At 39.7% G+C, this 25,491-nt stretch overlaps 1 pseudogene; it reads left to right on the forward strand.

Annotated features, from left to right (window-relative positions):
* Positions 1-23,939: 23,939 nt before the first annotated feature.
* On the forward strand, positions 23,940-24,701 carry LOC100759930 (annotated as a pseudogene).
* Positions 24,702-25,491: the final 790 nt, after the last annotated feature.

The raw sequence follows: 25,491 nt of genomic DNA on the forward strand, positions 1-25,491 counted from the left end.
TTGCATATGGGGATGAAACTCAAGTCTCATGCTTGCAATGCAAGGACTTTCCCTACTGAGCCATCCCCCAAACCCTCCGAGAGCATTGTTGATGAGTGGCAATTATTAGCAATCTAACGCTTTCATTATTCAGCAATCCAAGGGTGTATTACCTTCCGGTTTGGAGAATAAAGTTCATTCTTTCAGCTTCATTAAAATTTTTAGTTGGTTGAAATAAACAAAGATAATTTCTGGATTATGTACTGTAGTGATATATTATTTATGATTTATTAAAACTTGACTGAGGATTCAGAATAGTAAAGTTAGCCTTGAGCTATAGAAATCAGGCAGTGATGTATATACACACCTTTAATCCCAGCAGTCAGAAACTAGGAGATGGTGGCACAAACCTTTAATCCTAGGAGTCAGGAATAAGAGATGGACGGATCTTTCTGAGTTTAAGGCCACCCAGATCTACACAAGAGTGAATGAGTCTAAAAGAGAATTATAGTTCACACCTTTAATCCCAACATTAGGGAGGTATGTAGCACAGAAGCAAGGTCTCAGGGAGAGATTTGTTCTCCAGATACACTGAGGAGAGGCAGCAGTTTGAGACTTGGTGAAAAGCTCAACCCTTTCAGCCTAAGATAGAGGTGAGAGCTAGTGGCTGGCTGCTTTGCTTTTCTGATATTCAGCTTGAAGTTTGAACCCTAATATCAGTCTCTGGGTCATTTATTTATTCCTTTTACATGTACAGGTTTGGCTTTTAGGATACATGCAAATTATTCTGTGGATTTGTAGGGATCTTAAAGTGCAGTCATGTTACTGAAAGTAGCTTGTCAACAGTTGGGAAAATATAATGACTATTTACATTATTTTTATCTAAAATGACAAACTCTGATGTCTGCTCATAAATTTTAGTAGTGTGTTTCCTTCAGGACTGATCGTGTATGGAATAATAACTTGTCTGAAACTTTATGTCATAAAAAGCCAAGCTGAGCTTGGTGACACAGGGAGGATGAGGTAGTTGGATCTCTTAACTCCAGTCCAGCCAGGTTACACAGTGAGACCCTACCTCAAACAAAACAAAACAAGACAAGACCTATGTAATTTAAAATCTTTTAATGGTTTTTTAACATTCTTTGATACTACATACTCAAAATCTCATGCCCAAATTTGTCTGCCTTCTCTGTAGCCCTGTAGTTACCTCTGGTCCTCGATAATATTAGTGAACATTGGACAGCCTGGGGGCTGGATATGTGGCCCAAGGGTTGAGAGCACTCCATGCTTTTATAGAAGACTGAGATGAAATCCTTGTACTATTTAAATATAAGTGCTTATGGCTAAATGACAGGTACATTTAAATTTTAACACCAGTGAATTTTCAGTGTGAATGAAAATATATAGATAGCATGGAGAAAAAAGGTCAGTTGGAAGATAGCTCACTGGCTGCTTTTTGCAGAGGACCTAGCCTCAGTTCCCAGCACATGTGAAAGGTGGTTCACAACTGCCAATGACTCAATTCTAGGGGCTCTGATGTACTCTCCTGGCCTCCAAAGACATCTGTACATACACGTCATTTTGTATGTGTGTGTATACACATATACACATAAAATAAGTAAATAAATGTTAAAAGAATTCTTGCTGAAAGAAGAGGTAGGTCCTGGCAGAGACATGATAGTGATTCTAGAACCTGGCAAACCTGAAGTTTCTAGGCAATGCAATTGGCTCCCCCAGGCTTCCAAGTCACAGGGCACCTTTTGTTATTGGTAAAGAAATTGAAATGGCTATTTCCGTGGACTCACCTAAGTCTGACAGAGAACATGTAGTCCCTGTCCATTTACTTCCTGACATGCTTTACTGTTTCAACATTTTGAACTGTGGGCAGATGAGCAGAATTACACACATACACACACACACACACACACACACACACACACACACACACACACACACACACACACTGAGAGAGAGGGGGGGGATCATAGTAAAAACTCACAGTATGCAAGGCTGATTCCAGAAGTGAATATCAGACTCTTCAGGACTGGAACATTCAACACCAGCTACCAATAGCAGATTGGCTTGTGACTGTAGTGAGCATATGCAGCTTGACAGTTTCTGAGCCAACTGTAGATGATAGTGAACAAATTCTATCTTTTTGGTACCAATTCTTTAGCTCTTATTTTGTTTCACTTTAAAAATTGTGGGGTTTTATTATTAAAAATCTAGTGTGTGTGTGTGTGTGTGTGTGTGTGTGTGTGTGTGTGTGTGTGTGTGTGTGTTATGTGCAAGTATAGTAAAATATTCAGAAAGGACAGTAAAACAGCATCATCCAATTACATGTTAAGAAAGGATGAAATGAAGGGAAAAAGACACATGAGTCATGAAGGATGATGTTAAGTAAGTAATTTTCTAGTTTTGGCTCTGGAGAATGGCCATACATGTCTTCTTTTGTGTGCAGCAGCTGAATTTAACTAGAGTTTCCTGAGTGAGCATGGGTGGGAGGTTATTTAGAGGAGGGTGGGAAACATATCTGGGCTACACCAGTAAAGAAAATAACAATCCTTTACTATCAATTACTTATCTAGAGAGAGTTGGGCTTCATGGGTCCCCCTCCCACTCCTTATTCAACACTGGGAACCCCCCAGTTTACAGTGCCCAATCATGTGTGGGTCTTGTGCAGATCATCATAGCTACAATGAGTTTGTGAGTTCAATGGCTAAGTCATAAAAATAGGAGGGGCATGCTGGGAAGAAGAAGGGTTTCAGTGGGAGAGAAAGGAGGTGAAGGGGAATAAAAAGTGAAAATGATTAAATTCACTATGTATGTATGAAATTATCAAAGAATAAAAAATGAAATCTCTCTCTCTCTCTCTCTCTCTCTCTCTCTCTCTCTCTCTCTCTCTCTCTCTTTCTGTGTGTGTGTGTGTGTGTGTGTGTGTATACTCAAAGCAGCATCTTAATATGTGGAGGACATAGGTCACCCTTGGGTGTATTTCCTTAAGAGATGTACACCTGGGTTTTGTTTGTTTTAATTTTAAATTTTTAGACGTATTTACTTGATCTTCTGTGTATGAGTATTGTGTCTGAATGAGTGCATATGCACCATGTGTGTACCTGGTGCCTGCAGAGTTGTGAAGAGGGCATGAGGTCCCTGGAACTGAAGCTGTGGGTCTGAAGCGCATGGGTTCTGAAAGTTGCATCTAGATCCTCTGCAAATGCAATAAGTGCTTTTTTCCATTTTTTAGTTTTTTATTTCATTTTATATTCCAACCATAGTTCTGCCCCCCCACTCCTCCTCCCACTCTCCCTCACCTCTCCCCTAGCCCACCCCCAATCCACTCCTCCTCACAGGTAAGAGCTCCATGAAGAGTCAACATACCTGGTACAATAGGTTGGTTCAGGGCCTGGCCCCTCTACCATGCATTAAGACTGAGCATGGCATCCCACCATAGTGAACGGAATCCAAGAAGATAGCTCATGTACCAGGTTTGTATCAGGGTCCTACTGCCAGGCTCCAAGCTTCACAACTGTCACCCACATATGGAGGGCCTAGTTCAGTTCTTTGGAGTATCCACAGTTGTAGTCTAGAGTCCTATAACTGTGAAGAGTCCAGCAATAAGTGCTTTCAAGCACTGAGTCATTGCTCCAGCCCCTATTTTATTTTATGTTATGTTTTATTTTGAGATCTTTCAAATTGGCCTAGAACTAGACCAGTAATCTGGCTGGTTTTCCAGGGAGCCTCAAGGATTCACCTCCTCATTGTGCCTTCCAGTCCCAAACTTTTAAGAACATGCTATCATTCTTGCTTTTTAGGATGTGAGTTCTCACTGAGCTGTCTTCCTAGATGCCAGTTCTTGGAGTTTTTCCCTGTCATTTTATAATGACTCAATAGATCACTCAGGGCCAGCAGGACAGAAGATGTTTAGGAAACCATTAGGAAATATATATATATATATATATATACTATATATATATATATATATATAATCAGAGTGGAGTACCTTTAATTTGTTATTGAATAAAGCATAGTCAAAAAGTATGCAGTAAAACTGAAGCCCATTTCGGAGCTATTCAAAGCTGGTTACCCCTCAATATGCTGGCCAGGCAAGGTTGCAGTGTTATAGTCAGAGATGAAATTGACTTTTGGAAGTCTTTCTGCTACACTGATATGATTGGTCTTTGACAAAAAGATACACACTGATAGATTGCTCATCATATTGTAGAGTTGACATAAACTATTTATTTATAGAATTATGAAATAAGAGCTTCTGAATTTAAACATTTAGCAGTGGCCTTGACTTGATTTTGATATGTAATTATCCAGTTGAAAATATAGCCTTTCCAGGTAGTGGTGATGTCAAGTTCATTGTGTCTGAGTGAGATCTGTGTTCTGTTCCCCAAATCTCCCTAGCTCTTAGGAGTCATCTTTACTGCTTTCTTTCTCCTGACATCCAACTTGATCAAGCCTTACAAGCCATACTTGAAAAGTACATCTCAGTCTAACTCCTTAGCACTTCCTGACCAGCAGCAGTCACCCACCTTAGGGCTGCATTATTGTATCACATGAAACTTCTGGGTCATCCCTCATTATTTGTTTGTTTGAGGCAGGATCTTACTATATCTCCTTGGCTGGCTTAGAGTTTACTATAAAGGCCATGCTGGCCTTGAACTCACAGAGCTCCACCTGCCTCCTACTCATAAGCACAACAAAGGAAGGTGGCAGGATCTCTTCAAATAAGGAGCTTTGACTCTTACGTATAATGAAAAGGAATGACAGGGAACTTGAGATTTTTGTAAAAACTTGTAATTATTGCTATTCAGTATTTGCATGGGCTTTAAAGCTTTCATTAATTTTTATTTTATGTTGGTTATATTTCTTCTTCTGTACTTCATCCTTGTAAACACACATTGAAGATTTCCTTATGCATCAGGTGTGAATGTTTTCAGAAGCTACAAACTAAACTCAAATAAAACGGAAAAAGAAAACATGTCTACCTTCAAATAACTTATACTCTGGACTAATGTTTATGCATCATTGTTGCTAGGTTTTTGTCAGTATGCAGACCCTGGCCAGAATGATATGCTCACTCCTTGTCAGTGATCATTGATATAATGCTACTTTTAGGGTGTATGCTTTCTGTCAGTCATACAGAGAGCCATAGCTACTGATTCCTGTGTCAACACTGGTATCTAAGTATCTCATGGATAGACTTGCCCTGCTCTGATCCCACCACTGTGTGTGTGTGTGTGTGTGTGTGTGTGTGTGTGTGTGTGTGTGTGTGTGTGTGTGTGGTGAATTTCTCATAAACTGCATTTCATTCACCTGATATGATACTATTTTATAGCCACTTTGTAATAACTACATATAAAGTAACTATTGATAATACCTAGTTCATCCCTCAAAATGGTAAATATTTAATACATTTTAATCAGTCAATAGATGGATGAATAGGCTGATTATATTGTGGAAAGTCAGGACAGGGTGATTGGATTATTTCCTTTCATATGTCAGATCATGATAAATACGAATTGTACAATTCAGGGATGGGTAAGAGAGGAGAGATGTCAGAGTAGGACTTTGTTTACCAGAGAGACTAGGACGTGGAATGACACAACTGTTATAAGTTCAGAATCAAGCAGAATGTTTGGGAATTCTTTGTGACTTGTGTAATTGGTGTGTTAGTTATGAAGTGTGTCATGCAGATATGTTGAGTGTTAGGAAGGAGCAGAACAGAAGCAGCATAAAGACTTGTAACCTCGGGGCTTGGTAACTAGCCACTGCATCTCTGTATCCAGCTTACTTTGAGAAAGATTTCTCCATGAATAGGTAGTGTACCCTGCCAAGACAAGCATGGAGCCCAACCAGAGGGCAAAGCAAAGCAAAGTCAGCCAGGTCCTGGCCCAGGCCAAGGTCTGTCTTTCAGCTAGTCACAGAGGGAGACTTAACTCTCAGAAAACAAAGTTTGGTAGAAGCAAAAACAGATGGGTGAAATGTATCTTTTGTTATTGTGTCATGATCATTTTTCGCTGGGTTAGAAGCAGGTGCATAATTAAAATCATTGCTTCATGGTTACTACATTCCAGAGGTGCATAGTATTGAAAGCTAAGGTTGTTAAACAAATACCCAAAAACAACAAAACTGAACTAGAATAGACCTATCTCTCTCAATCTCAGTCTACACCTGGGATGAGCCATAGCTCCCAGTAAGTTCCACAGAACAACTCGTTCACTGAAATACTGTCTTCAGTTATATGCCCAAAATGAAAAAAAAAATGAAGACAACTCTTGATTGCATTGAGTCTCCAGTTACTTATTATGGAATTGGTTCATGAATGGGCTGCTCTCTCTGGTTGAGTGTCACTTTGCCAGAAGATGCATAGTAGTTTAAGAAGTAAGTGAGATTAAAAACAATAGCCTATGCCACAGAATTTTTAAAATGTATAGACATGTTGATATGACCCAAGAAAAACAAAAATGAACAGAAAGTATCACTTGTTTCAATGTACTTTATACTAGGATTGTTAGCATATTTTAAAGTGTTAACACTTTGCTAATATACTTCATGAATATTTGCTATTTTAAACAAATTATCATTATTTGTTTGTTTGAGGCAGGATCTTACTATATCTCCTTGACTGGCTTCGAGTTTACTATAGAGGCCATGCTGGCCTTGAACTCACAGAGCTCCACCTGCCTCCTACTCCCAAGTGCTGCGACTATAGGCATGTACCACAGCATCCCACAGAATTATTTAAATTGCAGATTGTGTTCCAGGACTTGCCAATAAATGGAATTAAATGGAATGACTGATAGCTAGACAGTGTCCTAGTTAAATTTAATTGTCACCTTAATACAGGCTAGAGCTATCTGGGAGGAAAGCTTCAATTAAAGAATTGTCTAGATCAGATTGGTCTATGGGTGTATATGGGGGGGTTGTCTTGACCAATAATTAATGTAGAGTGCCCCACCTACTCCAGGAAGCATCATCCATAGGCAGGTGGTTCTGTGCCGAATATGAAACCTAACTGAGCATGAGAGAGTGGGCCAGCAAGCAATGCTCCTTAACAGTCCTTGACTCCAGCTTCCTGCCCCGACTTCCTATAATGAGGGATTGTGACTTAAAGGTGTAAACTGAATAAATCCTTTCCTTCCCAAGTTGTTTTTGGTCAGTGTTTTGTCACAGCAACAGAGAGGAGACTAGAACAGACAGACAGATACTCACATAGATATACAAGTCGGGATTTGCTACAGGGATTGACACAGATGTTTATTGGTAGATGTATAAGGAGTAAGGAGGTTGTTAAAAATCTGGAGTGTAAGGTGGTTTTGGTTCTTCTACCTGAAAACTTACTATGAGACTGCAAGATCTGAGGTTCAGTGACCAAGTAAGATCTGTGGGTTAAGTTTGGAGTTAATTAAGACACTATAACTCAAAAGCAGAGAGGTGAGCAGCCAAGTCATGAGGAGTTATGCCGTCTCTCCTGAGATGAGACTAGACTGTGCAGAGGAGTGTGTGGGAGGAATCACTGGAACAGTTTCTAGAAAGAGATGGTGTTGGTTTAGATTTGAACTTGGGTTCTTAGATTCAGCTTGTTTTAGAAAATATTGCTATTTGAAAATAATTAATTTGTTAATTTTCCCATCACTGCAATCAAATACTGGAAAACCAGCAGCTTAGGGGAAGATGAGCTTGTTTCAGCTCACAGCCTCCATGATTCGGGGCATAGAAAATGGGCATCCCACCATGTACAGGACCCACCACCATACTGCAGGAATTTGGGAAGAGAAGAGGAAGAGAGGAAACAAGAGGAGAGAAAATGAGAGGAGAGGAGCTGTGCCCAGACTATAGCCCATAGTCCATAGCTGGCTCCCAGTGACCCATTTCCTAGAGTCAAGCCTCACCTCTATTTTTAAAACATTTTAATTTTCTTGATATTTTAATATAATTACATTATTCCCCCTCCCTTTCCTTCCCACAGCACCTCCTATGTGACCCCTTACTCTCTTCCAAATTCATGGCTTCTTTTTAAAAAATGTGTGTGTGTGTGTGTGTGTGTGTGTGTGTGTGTGTGTGTGTGTGTGTGTGTGTGTGTGTGTGTGTGTGTGTTTCCCAATTTGTAGAAATACAAGCTGCTCAGTCTATATGATGAGTGTGCATGTTTTCAGGACTGGGCTTTTGGCATGGGATAGCAAATGGGTGTGCTCTTCCCTAGGGCAGACTATTCCTCCGATTCTCAGCATTCCTTACCCACCTGTAATTATTTATCTAGGATTGCAGGGCCTTACCTCTTAAAGTTCTCTAGGGCTCTGAAAACAGCACCACCAGCTGGAGAACTGCTGTGAAAAAACAAACAAACATGAGTCTGTGAGGGGTATTGCAAATTTAAGCTGTAAAAGCTATAATACACAGAACAGTGATCTGAAAGTTTCAGAGCCACAAGACTGTGATGACTCAGGGTTAGCAGCCAAGAGAAAGTGTAAATATAGGGGGGGGGGGCTATGGAGGCTCCCACCAAATCTTTTCCCAAGCGGCTGTCGACAGTGAGAAGCTTTAAAAAAGTCATTGAAAACTAAAATTTCAACAAATTCTGAAGTTACATGGGAGCCTAAAGGCAGAAGAGAGGAACAAATTATTCCATGCTGAATTTGTTCCCATATTATAAGATTTTGCTTCTTTAGTTTCTTCTAAGATAGCTTTCTTCTCTTTTCTTTTTGCTTTGCTTTTCTTTTATCTTGTGCAGCCTCCTCTTCTGGCCTAGGATTTGTTCCTTTTTGGTAAGGATCACTGTAATAGAATACACACTCACTTCTGAGTTAACTATAAGCTATGCATATTGAGCAGCACATCTTGGATGTTATGACACCTGGGTGTATTCAATGGCAGAAAATCCACATGTACACCTTTAATCTCAACATTACTCTCTCCATTTTCAAGCACATACAGCAAGACTTCACCATTTATTCTGTCCAGTCCCTTTGGTCAGGCACACCTACCTACTCCACCATTATAACAGTAGAATGGAATATTGCTTTTCATAATGAAATCTTTCAGTCACTTGGTGACTCTTCAGGTATGCAAAGCCTTGATGTCTTGTGTGTCTGACACTAACAAAGGGTTTCTTTCTGTGTTTACTGAACAGCATAGAAAGCATTACATGGGGAAGAAATGGGATAATTTACAGAAATATTTAACAGAGTTTTACATGGGTGCAAGCAAGCTCCAACTAATCTCAACAGACCCAGACAACAAACAGCTTTGTTTACCAACCAATACTCATAGTGATTGCTTTCAATGTTTATGGTAGATTTTAGGAAGTAGCTTTCAACTTCTGTATTTTCTGCTTTAAGTAAATGATACATGTGCATTATTCAGAGTCAGATTTATGGAGTAGTATAACTTAAGGTTGAAGCTATTTATTTATTCTTTGAGAATTTCACACATGTATACAATGTTTTGTGGTACATGGGTGTGGCACCATCTACTAGAGCATGCTGGACTTACCAGGATCTACACCTCTAAAGTAAACCATCCTCCTATAGCTTCTCAGCAAGAGATGGGCTTCCTAAGCCCCCCTCTCTCCTCTATGCTGTAATTTTCCCTTACATATAATTGAGTGTTGTTATTATATAGCACAACATATTGGGGTTTGTAAAACATTTGAATAATGATGAAGGTATAGCTTTTGGGATAAAAGAATCTGTTTGATATGCAAAATCCAAGAAAATCTGAAAATAGTCAGTAATAAGAGCTTACTGTGACTTTGATGTAAATAAAATGAAAGAACCAACTGTCTTGATCACAAGAGTTGAAAGGAAGTTATATTTATCTAAATTATCACTTTTTACCTAATGACTAAAACTATAGTGCTGTCTTATTTCGCAAAATACTAGAAAATTTAAAAGTAAACTTGTATTTATTTTTAAAGATATATTTTTATTTTAAAGGTATGTGGGTCTCTCTCTGTCTCTGTCTCTGTCTCTGTCTCTGTCTCTCTCTCTCTCTCTGTGTGTGTGTGTGTGTGTGTGTGTGTGTGTGTGTTCACATAAGTGTGGGTATATGCAGAGGCCAAATGGAGTGTTGGGTCCCTTGGAGCTAGAATTATAGATGATTGTGGGCCAACTGATGTGAATTCTGGAAATCCAGCTCTGGCCTGTGTGGTACTTGCTCTTCATCATTGAGCCATCTGTCTAGCTTCTAGCACTGATTTTTATAAAGAGGATTGCTGCCATGCAATGTTGCTGGAGTTTCTTGTCCCGCCAGGTCCTGCCGCCAATTAACCCCAAATAAACACACGAAGACTGAAAGGCCTCACCATCCAGGGGGAGCAGAAAGGATATGTGATAGATAGGGTTTTAGTTGGGGGAGGTAGGGGAGGATGGGAGGGAGAAAGGAACTGGGATTGTCATGTAAAACAATCCTGTTTCTAATTCAAATAAAAAAAAGTTGAAAAAAAAAAGAAAAAAGACATTAATTATAAAATTGTTGGCTAACGGCTGGGGCTTCTTATTGGCTAGCTCTGTCTTAATTATTAACCCATAACTACTAATCTATGTATTTCTACATGGCCTTATCTTACCAGACAATGTGTGGCATGTCCTATCTTCCCTGTCTCTACAGGTGTTTCGTGCGGTCTCTCTCTGCCTAACTTTCCTGCCTATCTTCCTGCCTCTATTGGCCAAACAGTGTTTTATCAACCAATAAGAGAAACATATATACAGAAGGGCATCCCCCATCAATGCAGTGTGGCTAAGAAGTCTTGTGAGGTTTCATGGGATATTCACATTACCCACCTAATGACACAGGTCACCCTGCTCTTGCCTAGACTTTTTTAGTATGTAACAAGTAGGAAAATAGTCCAAATCAATATCTTTTAATTATACTTCAGCAAAGTGAGTTTCAGCATGCTTCCAGGAAAATGTTGTTCTTACAGTATGGAACACGGCCCAATCAGTCCTTCCATAAGATGCCTGAAATGGCTTCAAAGAAAAATCAAACATGTTTTAAATTTACACTTTATATTTCTCTGACTAGGATGACACTCAATGAAGATTATTACCTAGCTTATTCAATTAAAAATAAAATTCATTGAACCTTATTTTTAATTAATGAAGACAGTCCAGCATTGTGTAATGGAATCAGAACTATGTAAATAAAGGCATTAAATTAAAAGTTTTCCATGATAACACACATTTGAGAAATAAAATGTTTCCTAGTTTCCTTTCTGTCATTGTGATAAAAACACTGTGAAAAAATCAGGTTAGAGGAGAAAGGGTTTATTTTAGCTCAGATTCCAGGTTACAGATCACCATAGCAGGGAAGTCACAGTGGCAGTGACTTGAAGCAGCTAGTCACATCACATCCACAGCCAGGAGTGGAAAGAAATAAATGCATGTATGCTTCTTGTATTCACGTTTGTCTTTTTGTGACTGGTTTATATCACTCAGGATGATTTCTTCTATTTCCATCCATTTGCCTGCAAATTTCAAGATTCCTTTGAGTAGTACTCCATTGTGTAAATGTACCACATTTTTTCTATCCATTCTTCAGTTGAGGGGCATCTAGGTTGCTTCCAGTTTCTGGCTATTACAAACAATGCTGCTATGAACATAGTTGATCATATGTTCTTGTTGTATGAATGTGCATTCTTTGGGTATATGCCCAAGAGAGAAATTTCTGGATCTTGAGGTAGACTGAATCACATTTTCCTGAGAAACTGCCATATTGATTTCCAAAGTGGTTGTGCAAGTTTGCACTCCCACCAGTAATGGAAGAATGTTCCTTTTTCTCCACATCCTCTCCAGCACAGACTGTCATCGGTGTTTTTGATTTTAGCCATTCTTGCTGGTGTAAGATGGTATCTCAGAGTTGTTTTGATTTGCATTTCCCTGATGGCTAAGGATTTTGAGCACTTTCTTAAGTGTCTTTCAGCCATTTTAGATTCCTCTGTTGAGAATTCTCTATTTAGTTTTGCAACCCACTTTTAAATTTCATTGATTGGTGTTTTGGTGGCTATCTTCTTGTGTTCATTTTATATTTTGGATATCAGCCCTCTGTTAGATGTGGGGTTGGTGAAGATCTTTTCCCATTCTGTGGGCTGGGTGACACTGTTTTTCGTGCTTTAGAACATTTGGGAGGCAGAGACCTTTCTGGGGGATCATGAAGCTTGATACTCCCTTCCTGAACTCTAACATCAATCAAATATATTTAGAAGAAATATGAACAGAATGGAGTCAAGTGATTAATCCATACTATGAATAGAGTCCACCCAAGAACATTGGGAAAAGAAGTCCTTTTATCTGGGCTACCACCAGAAGGTATTACCCACATTTAGGCTGACATTTCCTATTTCACAAAATCTGATCAAAAAATTCCTTACTGGAGCTACCAGCAGCTTGGTTTTTGGTAGGCGCCAGATACAGTCAAGTTGACAACCAAGATTAGCCATCAAATTCCATGTTTTAGGGACTGCTGTTCAATAGTTGCAGGAGTTCACATTCCAGTATGTTGGGTCTAAAGATCTGAGTTTTCCTTTGACTCATCAATAGTTTTCATTGTCCATTGTGGCAGGAATCTTCTTTGTGGATGCCATGAACTCAGATTTACATTTCCAGTTTTCAATGCTACTAGCTATATTTTAAGTGCTTATTGTTCATTTATTCATGTATCTTTGGAGAAATGGCTCCAGTCCAAGCTCCTGGAATACAATCAAAGTGAGGGAGGAAAGAGATAGCATGAGCAAAGGAGGCAAGACCATGATGGGGAAACCCACAGAATCAGCTGACCTGAGATAGTGAGAGATCACTGACTCAGGTCTGACAAAGGGAGAACCTGCCTAGACTCCCTTAATATAGGTGACAATGGTGAGACTGGGACAATATATGAGACCATTGGCAGTGGGTCCAAGATCTAACACTAATGCACAAACTAATAGTGGAGCCCATTCTATGTGGAGAGATACCTTACTCAGCCTAGACACATAGGTATGGGGGGATGGGGTGGGGTGGCGTGGGGTGGAATTTGGAGGTGGCTTGTGCCTGCCTCAAGGAGATGATGGAACAGACTTAGTAGCAGATGGGAGGTGGGGTGGGGGATCGGGAGGAGAGAAGGGAGGGAGAACTGGGATTGGAATCTAAAAAACAAATTAATAAAGAAAGACTTTTAAAAAGCAAATGTTTCCCATTTTTCTGAGAAATCACCATACTGATTATCAAAGAGGTTGTACAAGGGTTCCTCTTTCTCCACATCCCCTCCAGCATAGATAGTCATTGGTGTTATTAATTTTAGCCATTCTGACAGGAGTAAGATGATATCTCAGAGTGGTTTTGAGTTGCATTTCCCTGATGGCTAAGGATGTTGAGCACTTTCTTAAGTGTCTTTCAGCCATTTTGGATTCCTCTGTTGAGAATGCTCTATTTAGTTCTGCACTCCAATTTTTTTTTTTCGAGACAGAGTTTCTATGTGTAGCTTTGGAGCCTATCCTGGCACTCACTCTGGAAATGTGGCTGGCCTCAGACTCATAGATATCTGCCTTCCTCTGCCTTCTGAGTGCTGGGATTAAAGGCATGCGCCACCAACACCCGGCTGCACTCCAATTTTTAATTGCATTGTTTGGTGTTTTGGTGGCTAGTTTCTTGGGTTCATTGTATATTTTGGTGATCAGCCCTCTGTCACATGTGGGGTTGGTAAATATCTTTTCCTAGTCTGTGGGCTGGCATTTTGTCTAGCTAACTGTGTCCTTTGTTTTACAGAAGCTTCTCAGTTTCAGGAGGTCCCATTTATTGATTGTTGATCTCAATGTTTGTGCTACTGGTGTTATGTTCAGGAAGCAGTCTCCTGTACCAATTTGTTCCAGGGTACCATCTACCTTCTCTTCTAGGGGGTTCAGTGTGGCTGAATTTATGTTGAGGTCTTTGATCCATTTGGACTTAGGTTTTGTGCAAGGTGATAGATATGGATCTAACTGCAATCTTCTACATGTCTGAATCCAGTTATGCCAACACAATTTGTTGAAGATGCTTTCTTCCTTCTATTGTATAACTTTAGCTTCTTTGTCAAAAACCAGGTGTTCATAGGTTTGTGGGTTAATATCAGGGTTTTCAACTCGATTCCATTGGTCAACATGTCTATTTTTGTGTCAATACCAAGCTGTTTTCAGGACTATGGCTCTATAATAGAGCTTGAAGTCAGGAATGATGATGCCTCCGGAAGTTCCTTTATCATATAGGGTTGTTTTGGCTATCCTGGGTTTTTTGTTTTTCCATATGAAGTTGAGTATTATTCTTTCAAGATCCAGCAATTCCTCTCTTGGGCATATACCCAAAGTATGCACACTCATACAATAAGGACATATGTTCAACTATGTTCATAGCAGCATTATTTGTAAGTGCCAAATCCTGGAAGCAACCTAGATGCCCCTCAACTGATGAATGGATAGAAAAAATGTGGTACATTTACACAATGGAATATTACTCAGCGGGGAAAAAAACAATGGAATCTTGAAATTTGCAGGCAAATGGATGGACCTAAAAGAAACCATCCTGAGTGAGGTAACCCAATCACAAGAAGATATACATGGTATGTATTCACTCATTTTTGACTTTTAAACATAGAGCAAAGAATCGCTAGTCTACAATACACACTACCAGAGGAGATAGGAAACAAAGAGGACCCCAAGAGAAGATTGCATAGTCCCTTGATGAAGGGGATGGGGACAAGAAACCCTGACCAAAGTGGGAGCCTGGGGGCAGGGAGAGGAAGGAGAGGCTTTATCCTGTTGCTGTTCAAAGCAGTAACAGACAGCCACAGCTAAGCACTGAACCACACTACTGGAATTCAGTTGTGGAGAGGGAGGAGGGATGAACAAAGGAGCCAAGATGGGCCTGGAGAGACTTGCAGAAACAGTTGACCTGATCTACTGATAGCATGGAGACCCTAGTCATAAAGCTGGGGAACCAGAATTGGACCAAATCAAGCCCTCTGAATGTGGGTGCCAGCTAGGAGGCCAAGACAGTCTATGGGACCTCTAATGGTGGAGCCAGTCTTTATCCCTAGAGCACAATAGACTTTGGGAGCCCATTCCCTATGGAGAGATACTATTGCAGCCCAGTTACAGCATGGTGGGCCTAGGCCCTCCCCCAAACGATTTGATAGACTTTGAAGGTCCCTGGTGGGAGGCCTCACTATCCCTGGGAAGGAGTCAGGGGTGGGGTGGGGTGGAGATGGAGGGTGGGTTGGGAGATTTGGTGGGGAATATGGGAGAATGGGAGGGTGAGGGAATGGGGTATGAATATGTAAATATGAGTAGTAATTAAAAATTAAAAAAGCAAATGTTTAATACATATTTGTCTTAATACTAGGTATTGGAGTTTATTATAGCTGGAGCTTTTTTGCTCACTTTTCCATGTTATTTTGAAAGAAGTTTAATTATGGAAATAGAAGGATAATATCCCATTTGCCCAAGAAATTTTAATTGATCTCTACGGAATCTAAGCAGTTGTGGAGCTAAAGGTTTCCTGATCCAGGAGACTTGTTAGGCTCCTGAAATAAAGTTAAGTGCTGGAAAGCCTGTGAGGTTCCTGACTGCCTTTTGCAGAACACAGAAGGAGTTGTTGGATTATTTAGACTAGTACACAGATGACAGTTTCTAAGGCTGCTGCCCTCTATGGACCTGACCACCTTCAGCTCAGTGACCCTAATGACCATCAGTTATTGTGAAAAGACTGGCACAGGATATCTTTCCCCAGAGTTATCTGTGTCTGTCCAAAGCATATTGTGAGTTCTACCTGAGAGGAGTTAGGTTTTTTTTTATTTGCCATCTTAGGACATCACCAAGTGCTTAACCAAGATGAGATGCTTAACATGTGATGCTATCTGTATTCAACCTTAGTCTGTTCCCTGTCAAACAGAGACTTGGGAGATTTTCGCTAAAAGTTTTATTTCATCTCTGACTTTGCTTCAATTAGTAAAGTGAGATCTGGATAATTTTTATTCCATTTGTTTATTTTGTGTGTGTGAATGTGCGGAAACACATGTGCCATGACTTGTACGTGGAGGTTTTTGTGTGGGTCCTAGTGATTGAGCTTGGGCCATCAAGCTTGCTGGAAAGTGTCTTTGCCCTAACACACCCTGGATAATACCCTTAGAAAATGGAGCTTTACAGCATTCATGATGCTCTACTTAATAAGTGTTTGTTATAATTCAACATTAAAATTTTAGAGAAGCTAATACTATGTTAAAATAATACAACAATATTGAGGGTGAATAATTAATAATTTTAAATATACATCACTATAAAAATCATAAATGTCAGTTTTATATTTTGAAAATTTAGTTTTCAATGAAACATCCTTCAAAATATAAGAACTGTTTTCCTTTATATTGAGAAATGCTACACACTTTAATTTCTGCCATCCTTCCTTGAAAATTTAGACTAACAAATTATTTTTAAAATGTGCACAGTATATTTTTGGAGAATAATTTATTTTTCATGTATGAACAAGAAACATGGATATCCTAAGTAAAAAGAGTTTGTAATATAAGGAGTGAACAAAAAAGTGACTTTTAAATAACTTAGATTTTTTTCTCCCAATGAGTCACATATCCCTAGATTCCATCCCAAGCTGTTACTAAGTCCTGAGTCAGTGTTCCTCACTCCTGGAAGGGAAGCCAGACTTCTTAGCCAAGTGCTCTCGGGTAGGCACTCCATGCATATAGGTTACTCACTTCCCTCCATTCTGCTTATCTTCTGTCTAAATATATTTTGTTTTAGTTAGAGCAGGAAGAGAGGTTCAAGGCAGATAAAGTCATTAGTAGATCATTTGAATATTGAAAACACGATTGAGATAACTGCACACTACTTTTATCCTTTATGATCCCTGGTACTTTATAATATGTAGGCATCTGAAAGGTCTTGATGGGGGTTACTGTATTTGAAGAAGGCAGATTAACTTCAGTAAGTACTTTCTTATGGAGAAAGTAGAAAACTGTGAAGAAAAAGTAAATGCAATGTTCTGCAGCAAGTTCAACAGTAACTCCAACCTCTTATCCACTGTCAACTTAAGTGGGATAAATGAAGCTCCCTTCTATTTTAATGGGGCAGACTTCACAGAACACTCTGTTTCCAGAGGGGTAGTGTGGTGCTCAGACTTCTTCCTCCATTTACTAGTGTGCTTCTATTTTACTGTGTTTACAACTGACTTATCAATAATCTACTGTACACTCATGAAACCTAGTAAGGACATTGCAACTAAGTTTAAAGTCAGTCTTAAATCAGTGTAATTAAAACAATTATTAGTTCTGTGAAAATTGGGTTGACTTCATGGGGAAAAATCCATCATGGAAACTTCCTGAAAAATTATTCAGCAAAAGAGATAGGAAGGCAACTGTAAAATATTGAGAAAATAACCTATAACCCTCTGTATTAAGTTGTTAAGGCTGTGAATTTTTATTAAGTTCACCTAAACCTAAACTTCATCAGAAATTCTTTACATATATATATATATATATATATATATATATGTATACATACATATGCATATAAACATATGTATATATGACAAATTAAGAGATGCCATAGTTAAAAATATTTTTCTGAATTATGTAATATCCAAATAAATGTGCATATATTTATTTTAGATAAAAAGAAAATGCCTAAATAGCAATTAAAAATATTTGATTTTCAGGTAACTTTTGAAACCTGGGTTCAGTTCACAATGTCTTGGCAGAAAGACTTTTGTGTAAACTGGTGTTTTGCTTATACAATAGAAGATATATTTAAGATGTAGTTTAAAGCCATGAATTAGGACTGGAGAGGTGACTCGACAGGTAAGAGCAGTTGCTATCCTTTCAGAGGACTCAAATTCAGTCCCATCTCTCCTGTCAGGTGGCTCACAAGCACCTAAAACTTGAGTACCACAGTGTCTGCCACCATCTTCTGGCCATTGTCTGCAACTGCACTCATGTGCAAATACCCATACAGACCACAGGTCTTACATAATTAAAAACAAAAATCTTTAAACCATGAGTTGAAAGATCAAGATGTGGTAAATGGATTGGATATATACTAGGGTTAGAACTGCTAGATTTCTGAGACAGCTTAGAGAGACAGAAGACAGAAAGAGACCATTCTGATCTCAGCAGAAGAGACTGTTTATTTCAAAACAGGAAGGGCAGACACTTTCCCTTGGGAAAGTGGTTCCTGTGAATGGGGAAGAGGATACCTGGAGTCTTCATAGAAGTTTGGGAATGGGAAGTTGAGTGCAACTGCTTGGGTTACATACAAACCCACAGTTTCTCCCTCCCTGTATTGTCTGTTGCATCAACACAAACTATCTTGGGAAGACAGGCTGACCACTGATAATGGCTTGAGCAAGGCCAGCTACAACCTCATAATAATTCTATTTTTACAACTGAGGTACCCTATAAAAGTTATAAAAATGGAGTGGGGGTGCCCATCCTTTCTTAACTCTTTCCTGCTGAGGAAGGTCATTATCAGTAGGGGGTAATTCAGAGTCTGTGGAAGAGAGAGTCCTCTGGTCACTTTGCAGAAGGAGAGTTTTGACTTGATCTCTGTGATAGGTCATACATTCCTATAGAACCTTCTGAGAAATAATTATTAAAGGGCTGAAAATAGATGATTTTATTATAGAGTGAAATAGCAAGGTGGAGAGAGGGAGAGGAGTAAAAATGGGAGAGAGATATAGCCACGTATAGAGTTGATTCAGGGTGATAGTGACTAGTTCTATTGACAGTGTTGCTGCACTGCAGGGAGCCAGCAGGAGCAATAAGTGACTATAGCGCATTGAAGTAAGGGGACAGGAGAAAATAGAGGACTTCAGTAAAGATTTGTACCTCTTCTTGGTGAAAGAGATGATGGTCCTTTGCATCCAGAGTTTCTTCACAGCATTTAAAAGCTCTTTTTTCATATGTATTAGTAATAAATGGAGCTATTGTGCAGGTGAGAGTCATTGGGAGCATTTACATGGAACATTTTATTTGGGTATAAAGGGAAGTTCATTATGTAAAACATTTAAAAATCAGGCTGAGAACACGGGTATGGGGAAAATAAGAAAGAAAGAAGTGATCAAGGGGAAGAGCCAGAGTGTAGGGATCCAAAAGCTTATACATAAGGAGAGTTTGTGTGAACTTTTCCTGGCCCCTGTGTCTTTGGGCCCTATTTCAGATCAGCCAGGGTTTGTTGCTACAGAAGCAGTGTTGGTCACTGATTAGAGTCCAATTCTCATCCTTAGCAGTAGTCAAATCTACTCTTGGTGTATCACAGCAGCCGAAGAATCAAGTTTGTCCTGGAGGATGTTAAGCTGATCTGAAAATTCTTTAAGGCATTTTGAGAGCTGGTGAGACAGAGATGTTAATTGGAACAAATAAGGCTTCAGTCCAGCTGTTTTAGTTTGGAGTACTGAAAGCATGCCCAGAACGACAAGAAGAGGGATAAGTTATATGTCCCATGGCCTGTTTAGTCGCCAACTCAGATGTCACACAAACTGTTTTTAGGGATTTGGGGGCTTGCATCCTTCTTATCTGCTTCAGGATGACAAAAGGGCAGTGAAGAAGGGCCAGCTGTTAAATTCCTCACAGAAGGGTCCCTCTAAGGGGCCATAATAAAATTCAACAGATGGCCAAGGTCCAGAACACAAGGCAACCAGTTGGTGATCACATAATGGTGATAGCACAAAGTTCTTGGAGCATGCTGTGTGAGGGAGGTAATATCTCTAAACATATAAAATTGAGACCATTAGTACTATTAAAATTGTTCTGAGGGCCTGGTTAAGAAAATGTCCTTATTAGAGGAAAAGAACGGGCAAGAAAACCAATTAAAGAATCTTTGGCAGGCTTTTTCACAGGCATTCACAGGACAGATTTGTGTGTGTGTGTGTGTGTGTGTGTGTGTGTGTGTGTGTGTGTGTGTGTGTGTGTGTGTGTGTTGCTGTTGTTGATCATAAGATGTAAGGTCATATGTTTGGTCATATGCTTGAGACGTTTTTCATTGGCAAACATAGGTTCAGAATCTAGTGTGTCTTTTATATTACAAGGCACACTCCAGGAGATGGAACCTGACACTGTTTGGGTGATCAAGAACTTGACACTAGATAGGACATAAGGAAACCCAAATACTTTTCTAAAAAGAGAAAAAGTAGCAACAAAGTGACTCCTAATGCTATACTCACTAGTTAGTGTCTTGCTCAACTGTCATCAGGGAAGCTTCCTCCTGTAGCAGGTGGGAAAAATACAGGGACTCACAGCCAGACATTATGCACAGAAAGAGAGACCTTGTAACACTCCGCCCTAAATGGGAAGTTTCCATTAAATCCCTCCCATCATGACTCAAGGAATCCTGCAGAAGAGGAAGCAGAGTGCCCTTTTCTTATATATTATGTTTTTAAGAGACTCCTGTGTGTGCAAACAAGTGTGGGTTTTGTATTTAGATTTGTTTCTTGTGCCTCATTTCTTTCTGTTTGTTTTGTACTATTCCAATGCACTCATTTTTGTTTCATCTTATTTTATTCTATCATTAACTTTTTTATATGCCTGTTTGTTTTCTAATGAGATACAAAGGAGGTAGATCTGAATGGGAGGTGAGGTGGGGAGGAACAGGGAGGACGCTAAGGAGGGGAAGCTGTAATCAGGATATATTATGTGACAATAAAAGGTATTTCCAATAAAAGGAATTTTTATTTTAAAAAGTTTAATATCACTAGATTCAATTCATTTATCAAAAGACACAGGCTAACAGAATGGATACAAAAATCAGGATTCATCCTTCTGCTGCATACAAGAGACACACCTCAACTTCAAAGACAGATGTTACCTCAGAGTAAAGGGTTGGGTAAAGAGTTTCCAATCAAGGGGACCTAAGAAGCAAATGGTATAGCTATCCTAATATCTAACAAACTAAAATTAATCAAAGGAGTTGGAAAAGGACATTTCATATTCATCAGAGGAAAAATCCATCAAGATGAAGTCTCAATTCTGAACATTTATGCCCCAAATCCAAGGGCACACACATTTGCAAGAGAAAAATTACTAAAGCATAAATTACACATCAAAACCCTCACACTAATAATGGTAGAATTCAACACCTCACTCTCACCAATGGACAAGTCTGCCAGACAGAAACTTAGCAGAAAAATAAGGGAACTAGGAGATGTTATAGCACAAATGGACTCAGCATATAGCTACTGAACTTTTCATTCCAACAAAAAAAGAACATACTCTCAAGGCCAGCCTGGTCTCCAGAGCGAGTGCCAGGATAGGCTCCAAAGCTACACAGAGAAACCCTGTCTTGAAAAACCAAAAAAAAAAAAAAAAAAAAAAAAAAAAAAAAGAACATACTCTATTCTCAGCCTCTCATGGAACCGTCTCTAAAATTGACTACATACTCTTATAGTTGTAACTTTTCTGTCCCACTTGCCAGTCCCACAGCCTCTATTAAAAGAATCACTCAGAAGCTTAACATTAATTGTAATTGTTTAGTCAATGGCTCAGGGTTGTTGTTAGCTAGCTCTTAACACATGTCTACTAACCTATGTATTGTTAAGTGGCTATGGTGTTACCACCCTTGTGTCTATATGTATTTTTGTTTAAAGCTGACCTCTTGGAACTGGATAACCTCGGGTTCCTCCCTGGAGAAGACTGGTTCTTTCTCCCTTAGCAGTCATTAATTGCTTGTACCTAGGGGTGGGACCTTATGAAATTTCAACCATCTATTTTGACACATCAACTTTGTTTTATTGCACAAGACTTGTTTAGACAACCATATTTTTGATATTTAATGGATGTACTTAGCTGACATATAGAGGAGACATTATTTCATAGCAGATTCCCTGGTCCTCAGTCTTCTAATCTTTCCTGTCCCCTCTACCAAAATGTTCCCTGAGCCTTAGACATAGGCATTATAGTACAGACATAGTGGCTCTGATTCTTAACAAACAAGCACACACACAAAAAAAATTGGTGATATTGAAACAGATTTGAGATGTTAAGTTGAACTCCGCTAGAACAAAGAGGAATGGGAGGGTGGAACTATGTGTGAAGCCCTAAGACACCCTCCCTCCTCCAGTAGCAACCCAAATCAGAAGTGGCTTTGTTCATTGATGTAAGTGCTGCGATCTTTGAAGTGAGGCTTGAGTGTGGTAGATACTCAAGCTGAGGAGTTTCTGATGGCAGATTATATGGGTATCAGCCAGGGAAACCTGGTCACTACTTTCCCATGTTCTGAATTTATGGAGAATAGGCACTTACTTCATTAACTTGTCAATGAGAAACCTCAATCAAAACTTTGCTTGTATAAAGTTGCAAAATACATTAGAATTAGATGTTGTGCTTGGAGTTAGGTAGAATAAAGTGTTCACAGTCTGGTTCTAGTACCAGTTACTCAGAATATTAAAAGATAGATATAATTGCATTCTAATCTCATAGGATCCTATGGATTGAGCAAGATGATATATGTATTCAACAAAGATTTAAATAATTTAGTAATTTATAAGCTCTCTGTCAACTAAAGAATTTTTTTTTTTTTACTACAAGGCTACAAGGGAATTTATTAGGGAAAGGCCTTACCTACAGAGAGACCTAGCCAGCCAGTGGGGCAGCAATAAGTACAGCAAACGGAAGACGAAACAGAAGAAGGGACCAGCCATATGAGCAACCCTCACTATGAAACCTTTCCTACGTCACCCTGACCACGCCCCCGCAGGCGTGGCTACAGTGTCCACTACAGGACACTTAGATTCTTACCTCAGTATTTGAAACTATTTCCGAATCCCCTCTCCCTACATGGGCTGTCCAAAATCTGTACAGCTCTCCTAACGTTCTGTAGGCCTGTCTTCTCTGCATAGATTCCCCAGGAGCCTGATGTTACCTGGGTTTCTGTTCACAGATTGCCCCAAGGCATATGGGTATTCAGAAAACAGTGCTGACGTACTTTTAGGGGGACTGAAGTGCACTTAGTCAGCACTAAGAAACTGTTAGATTGTTTCCAAGAGATCCTGAGACTCATAGTGCAGGAATACAAAAGCTCCAAGTGATTGAACCCTCTGAGCCGGTTTGAACTGGTCAAAACCAGATTAAACCAGTCTGAACTGATTGGAACTGGACAAAACCAAATTAAACCGCTCTGAACTGGTCTGAATTGGAAAAAAAAACGGATCGAAGTGTTCTGAACCGGTTTGAACTGGTCAAAATTTGTTTGAACTGGTGGGGACCATATTAAACCCGTCTGAACTGGTTTGAAATGGTCAGAACCAGTTTGAACCGGTCTGAGGCAACTTTGAATTGGTCGGGAACTGAGTGAACAATTCTGAACCGGTTTGAACTGGTCTGAACCGGATTGAACTGGTTGAAATTTGTTTGAGCTGGCAGAAACCAGATTGAACAGCTCTGAAACGGTTTAAACTGGTCTGAACCGATCGAACCGGTCTGAACAGGTCTGAACCGGTTTTAATAGTTCTGAACCAGTTTGACACAATCAGAACTGGATTGAACTGGTCAAAACCGGATTGATTCAGTCTGATCCAGGAGCTTTGGTCCTTATTTCTCAAGAAAGTGGGTCTCTAAGGCCATAGTGAGTGCAACATCTGTCTGCCTCTTGAAAAATATTGCCCCCTTCGCAAAGGGATTCTCTTCTTTACTTTTCTATTTTTAAGCTCCAATCTAGGAAAGCTAGAGAGTACAAACTCCAGGAAAGGGCCACATTGTTTTTGAAAGTCTTTTGTCTTGAGGTTTTTGTGGTTCCATTGCAAGTTTCTTCCTCACACCATAGAGTCTGCTTCAGCCTCTCCCAGCTTCTCTGGCGCCACCGTTTCACTGCTGCATGTGCCATGGCTCCTTGGAGCCCCTTTTGTCCTGCTGTCGGGCCTGTAAGAAGTCCTATTGGTGGGGCTGGGCCGTGGGTGTGCGGTGGGGAGATAAATGCTTCACTAGGACTTCACTGAAGCCATAATATGCGAAAATTCAGTCGGGTGTGACCTGTGCTATCATTCCAGGTCTGCCGCGTTATGGTTACCTGCCGACCTCTGGGTTACTGCCTACATCAACTTCCAACAGCCAGCTGAGGCTGACAGAGCCTTGGACACCATGAACACTGATGTGGTAAAGGGAAAGCCAATCCCGATCATGTGGTCTCAGAGGGATTCCTCTTTGAGAAAGTCTGGTGTAGGGAATGTTTTCATCAAGAACGTGGACAAATCTAGCGACAACAAGGCACTTTATGATCCTTTTGCAGCCTTTGGAAACATCCTGTCCTGTCAGGTGGTTTTTGATGAGAATGGTTCTAAGGGTTATGGCTTTGTCCACTTGAAGACGCAAGAGGCTGCCATCGAGAAGATGGATGGCATGCTCCTCAATGAGTGCAAAGTGTTTGTGTGCAGATTCAAGTCTTGAAAAGACAGGAAGCAGAGCTCAGGAACAAGGCGGATGAATTCACCAATGTTTATATCAAAAACTTTGAGGAGGAAGTGGATGTTGATGATCTGAAAGAACTATTCATCCAGTCTGGTAAAACTCCAAGTGTCAAGGTGATGAGTGATCCCAATGAGAAATCCAAAGGCTTTGGCTTTTCAAGTTATAAAAAACACGAGGATGCCAACAAGGCCTGGATATCAGCAGGCTCTCCCATCTTGTCCAGTACCTGGATGGTAGATTATAAGATGACAATCTTATCATCATTGTCACCATCACCTTTTAAAAATTCCATTTATTTTTAGAAAGCTATACTGAATATGGAGGTTGTCTCTTATTCGGTATTCTACAGACTAAGAGTGAAGTTGCTGTCAATCATCCATAATCAATTTGTACATCAAGGAAAGTTGAAATTTCAGTCTTCTTATTTACTCACATGAGGCAGCCTCCATGGGGATGTTATGGTTCCAAGTCTTTCTTTATGCTTTTAACCAATACTCATATATAAGTGTAAAAACGTGTCAGTTCCTTTCTATGTTGAATTCTTTTAATTAAAATAAAAAAATAAGCAACATTTAAAGGCCATGGTGTGTATGCCATTAACAAATATAGTTTCAAAAAGGCTAGCCTCAATATTTTATCTCACTCTTAAGATTTAACTGAGAAGAAAATTTGACATTTTCCAAGGCTGCTCCATCTGTGTGACTAGTCAGTTTAACACAGAAAACTAAGAAAGTGTCTCATTATTCCAGAAAGATTGCATCTCTGTAACATAAACAAACATAAAAAAATGAACCTCAGTGGACTGGAGAGATGGCTCAGTATTTGAGAGCTCTTGCTGCCTTTACAGAGGACCTGAGTTCAGTTCCCATCACATCAAAATGACACAAAACAGCCTATAACTCCTGAGGAAGTGGGTGTCTTCTTTTGGCTCATACAAGTGCTGCTCTCATGTGCTCAGAGCCACACACAGACCCATAGACATATCCATAATTGGAAAATAACTTCTCAATAAAATGGACTTTTCACTTGTGGGCTACTGGCAATGTTATTCAGCTCTGTGATTCCTCTCAATCTCTAGATGACTGTTCACTG

This window comes from Cricetulus griseus, chromosome 3 (assembly GCF_003668045.3).
Source record: "Cricetulus griseus strain 17A/GY chromosome 3, alternate assembly CriGri-PICRH-1.0, whole genome shotgun sequence".
NCBI classification, from domain to species: domain Eukaryota; kingdom Metazoa; phylum Chordata; class Mammalia; order Rodentia; family Cricetidae; genus Cricetulus; species Cricetulus griseus.